This window comes from Strix aluco, chromosome 2, assembly GCF_031877795.1.
Source record: "Strix aluco isolate bStrAlu1 chromosome 2, bStrAlu1.hap1, whole genome shotgun sequence".
In the NCBI taxonomy this organism is placed as follows: domain Eukaryota; kingdom Metazoa; phylum Chordata; class Aves; order Strigiformes; family Strigidae; genus Strix; species Strix aluco.
Window position 1 is genome coordinate 18,414,824 of NC_133932.1, and position 5,059 is coordinate 18,419,882.

Genomic DNA, 5,059 nt, shown 5'->3' on the forward strand with positions numbered 1-5,059 from the left:
CCACACGTCCGTGCTCAGCACCGCCTCAGCGTCGGTGAGAGCCTCCCTGCGGAGCAGAGAGCGGTGGGCATGAGAAAGGCTGTGGCTGAGGGGCCCGGCCGTGCCCGCCCGTCCCCGAGCCCCGGGGGGAGCCTACCTGGAGTGCCAGCAGCAGTTGGCCTGGCCCATCCTGCCCGGGACAGGAGGACCCCTCGCTCTGCACCAAGGATGTGGCCCAGCTGGCCACAGCGAGGATGGGAAGCAGGGTGCCGGTGCCGGGAAGCGCTGTTCGGCCAGACCCTGCCTCCTCCCAGAGCTGCTCCGTGCCAGCACAGCCCCGTGCTGCCGGCTCTGGTGGCTGCTGGCTCCAAAATGGCCGACGCTGGGAGCCCAACGGAAAGTGGGCGGGGCCTCGTGCTGGGGGTTCTCTCCAGCATGGCCCTGGCTGTCTTGCCCCGGGCAGCCCAGAGCAGGGCAGAGCAGAGGGGAAGCACCCCCTCCCTCCGCCTGCTGCCAGTGGTCTGCCTGCTGCAGCCCGGGATGCAGTTCGCCCCCAATGCCCCAGGGGTACTTTGCTGGCTCCAAGTTGCTCAACTTCGGGTCCACCATCACCCCAGGGCTCTGCACAGCTGCTTTCCAGCTGGGTCTCCCCCAGCACATACAGCTCCAGGGGCTTGTTCCTCCCCAGGTCCAGGACTTTGCTCTTCCCTCTTCCCCTTCTTCAACGACAGGAAGCTCCTGGCAGCCCCTTTCTCCAGCCTGTCAAGGTCCCTCTGGTTGGCAACACAACCCTCGGCTGCAGGAGCCTCTCCTCCCAGTCATGTGCCTTCTGCAAGCTGTCTGAGGGTGTGCTCTGCCCCATCATCCGGATCACTGAATGTGGACAGGGCGCGCATCATGCCGCGCAGGGCTTTGTCACAGAATGATCAGAAATTGAGGGGGAAGATCCACTTTTGTGTGTGTGTGTGTGTGTGTGTATTATAAATATGGTGCTTCTCCCTGTCATCCCTTCAAGCCATTAAAAGGTGCACAGGCTCTCTCGTTTTTCATTTGAATGTCACACCTCTTCTTAGTACTGACCTTACGTGCAACGTTGTATCGGGCTGTACTCTCGCATAGACTGTTGGATAGTACCTAGCCTAGATTAGTAGAGAGCAGATTAATCTGCATTACCGGTGCTAACACCAGTGACGGGAGGTTGCATCTGGCTGTTCAGCCAAAGGATAAAAATCAAAGGTGTCTCTTGAACTCAGTGGGCTATTGACTGAATTCATCACGCTCAAAAAACAAAAGCTACAGGAGAAAGGCATATTCTATCTTGACTGCTACAATGCATGTTTTAGGAGGTATGAAGATAAACCCTCCGTGCCCCTCCGCCCACCCCCTTCCAAGAAAAAGGACTAGAGAAAAAAGATGCAACTTCTAGAGCAATGAGGCTTTTAATAGCCAAGTAAATTTCCCTGTATCATGCCCATTCAATGAGCTACTTTGTCTGACACTCTGCCTTACTCGGTACCAGCATAAGACTCTTCCAGGAAATATTAAACAAAACAAAAAAAAAATATATTGCTGTACAGCCAGTTGCCTGCGTTACGCTATGGAAGATGTAGAATTCCTCTCTGATCCACAACTTTCCACCTACAAGCAAAACCGTAGTGAAGCTTTCCTCCATTTCCAATGCGCTCTGATGGCTCTTCCCCAGGGAAAGCCTTTCCTCTGTCACTCTGGGGGCATAGCTGGTCATAGGCAAGGCAAGCCCCGAGCCCCACGCACCATCCGAGGCCACCACCGTCCTCCTGTAGCCGTGAGCAAGATCTCAAACTCCTTTTCCGCTGCAGGAGAAGAGTTGTTAATAGAAATGGATGCACATGGCACAGTCTGTTCCAGAACAGTCACAGCTGTTCAAAGCTTTCCGTGCCCTGGATTGGGGGGTTTCAGGACCAGCTCCTGGGTCAGCTTGCACCGAGGCTAGCGACAGCTGTGCTTCATGCAGGTAACTCAGGTTTAACCCTTTGTCCCCTGACCATCCCCACAGGTCCAGCAGCATAGAAAGTCACAGTGGGCTGCGTTGGAGCAACCTGCTCCGCTGGACTTGTGGCAAATGTTGCGTCTGCATCCCTGCCCTTCTGTTCTCCCTGTAGGGTCCTGGTCAATACAACAAGCTGCTCTCCCTGGAAATGACCATCGTGGCGAAAGACAGGCTCCACTGTGAGCCACGACCTTCACCCACCGAGCAGCCAGCACAGCCAGGGACACGTTTGTGCGAAAGTCCCTTCTCATGGCAAAAAGGGGATCCATAGTCAGCTTTGGATGTCGTGTGTCTGGTGTAACTGTTGATACTGCGCAATGCCTTGGTTAAAATAGAAGCGACGAAGAGAGTTAAAAACCTGCCCTTTTCAGGAAAAATGCAGGAAATCGGCATCTTTTGGCTATTTTACACTCCAACAAGAAAGATTGTGGGCCCGTGTTTTGCTGATTAGGGATACCAATCAAACTCAGACACCAGAGTGAAAAGAGCAGGCGTATTTTACTGGAAATAGCTAAATCATGTAACAGAATAATACAGAAAACATACAACAAGAAAAGACAGAATAGTGCACTTAAACAAACAGGAAAATACAGGGTAATGCATCAAATCGTTACTACACGAGAGAGAGAATAGTGATTAAGAAAGATCCATCACCACTTGCATATGTTACCATCATCCAGATCCGCAGTCGCCGGGGAGCCCCGGTTACAGCGAGGATTTGGAGAGCCTTTCCCGGCAAGTGGGAAATCCTACGCGGTGCGTCCACCCGTAGGTGAGGCTTCCAAAGTCGCTGTGAGCGGGTCCCGCCTTATATACCCCCAAATCAGCAAGCCAGAATAACTGGCACCTTTGTTTTGAGCGGAACATCTGGTTTCACTCTCACATTAGATTCCCCCGGAGCCTGGCCAGGGCTCAAGGGAGAAGCTAAGGGAGTTTCCCTGCTTATCTAATTTATTTATGTTCTTTTTAGAACAAGGCCACACGTCTGGTCCCAAGGCCGGACAGCAGGCTTCATGGCCTTGTTAACTTACCTGTACGCAAAAAAGAAGATACATACATTCAGGATAGACATGTTTTCATTACATTCATCATCAGTCAGGAGTCTATGATATCTAAGCTACATCTTTCATTAATGAGCATACATATTTCGTTAATGACTACATACTAAGTTAGCAGCTTTGGCTCGGGGCCTGTGGTTCAGGCTTCAATACTTCAACACTTTAGCACTTTTTACATCAGGATAGGCGGTTTGTTATAACCTAGTACAATACCTACTAGCACAACGGTTATCAGTTACAAAATATACAGGATTCATCTATAGGTCAACTCTGGCTTGGGCCTATTGTCCAAGCCTTAGCACTTCAGCCCGGTGGTTAATGCTTTAAGGGAAGTTCAGCACGTTGGGAAAAGGGATATAAGACCACTCTTCTGGACACTGTCTGGACTGGGCTAGGCTGGGCTTGGAGAGCCTGGGAGGGTCCCCGGGGTCCCAGCTTTCCTGCAGTGCTGACTGTGGCGGCTGCGGCCTGTTCTTTCCTGCCGTGCTGACTGCACCCACCTGGTGGGGCTGTCCTTGGGAAGGGCACCAGAGCTGAAAAAGCCCCTGGTAGAGGGGCGGGGAGAAGCTCTTCTCCAGAGATTTGCCAGAAACTCTCCAGAGCATCCCTTTTCCAGCGCATGAGATGCTCTGTGTGACAAGGGAAGGTGCCCATTAGTCCACAGTCCTGGGCAAGCGGGTCTAGGTGACCCTGCTTGAGCAGGCAGGTTGGACCAGAGGACCTTCACAGGTCCCTCCAAGCCTCAGCTGTTCTATGGGATTCTGTGCTTCGTTTGACTCCTCAAGCACCTGAACTCAGCCCCGATGCCTGCTGGAAAGGATTCTGGCGCAAGGGATGATGATCCCAAACTCCTCCACTAGGATTCATCCCAAAACAACTTCTACCTAGTCCAGAATATCGTATGGCACACACAGTCAGAAGGGAGAAAATGTCCTTTTATTGTGGACATCCAGTGCAGGAGCCCAGGAGTCACAGGGGTTCAACCAGTAACAAGAAATCAGCACCTACAACGACAGAGCCAGAAAGCACTGGTAAAGCCACAAAGGCAGGAACAGGCATGGCTTGGTTCCCCTTTCTTTGGGAAACACAGTTGACAAGGAATTGTTGATATCCCAGAAGAGAGCTACTGCTGGCCTTAGCTCCGGGGTGGCTCTGGCACCTTATCCCCTCTAAGGTAATGCCCTTAGAGAGCTGTGCATGTGCAGAGGTGCACAGTGCCCCTGTGCCACACAGCAGGGCTCCCCTGGGGAGCTGCCACGGGGTTATTTCCAAACCCTGCATAGCACCATCCCTCGCCGTCCCTTGCCAGTCAGTTGGACTGACTTAGAGCAGGGTGGAGAGTTGGCAAAGATAGGCAGCAAAGCCTGGTACACACCTGGGGCTTCCTGATCTTTCGCACCTCCCTGCTTTTCTTCTGTCCCCTTCTTTTCCTCTCTTCTCTTCTTTGCTTCGTGGCATGGCCTCTCCTCTGCCCAGGTCTCTTCTCTCTTTCGTTTCCTTTGGCCGTCGTCTTCCTGGCAGGAGCCTGCAAACCTTTCCATCCCACAGCATGGTTAGACAGGGAAAGCCAGGATCAACTGGAATCAGCTCTTGATTTAACCAAAGCTGACTCGTTTTACCTTCTGTGCTCCGAGAGGCTCTTCAGTTCTTCTGCGCATCCCAGGGATTCTACCACGGTCTCAGTGGTGGCTGGAGACAAAGCAACGGGTGCCTAAAACAGAAAGGTCGTCATTAGCAGGTGGCAAGGGATGCCCTGAAGTAGTAAGCAACTGCTTGGCACGTTGCTGCCTTAGCTCTACAGGGGAGATCTCTTTGGCTGGTTTGAGTCAGCCCTTTCTTCCAAGGTTCTCGCTCTGGAACACAGTGTTCACATGGGTGGGGGACAGTCCATTTGTGGGGGCCATTCAGCAGAGAGCCTGCGATCCCCTGCCAGGCAAGGAAAGGCTTGCCCACTTCCTTCTGCCAGCATTTCTTCTGCCCTCCCAAGACAGAG

General features: G+C 52.8%; 1 long non-coding RNA gene across 1 annotated transcript; it reads right to left on the reverse strand.

Annotated features, from left to right (window-relative positions):
- Positions 1-3,980: 3,980 nt before the first annotated feature.
- On the reverse strand, positions 3,981-4,739 carry LOC141920136 (uncharacterized). Its single transcript, XR_012622221.1, has 3 exons — positions 4,686-4,739; positions 4,442-4,599; positions 3,981-4,070 (listed from the first exon to the last, which is right to left on the reverse strand). It is a non-coding gene; the product is annotated as an uncharacterized LOC141920136 (long non-coding RNA).
- Between the last annotated feature and the right edge of the window lie 320 nt (positions 4,740-5,059).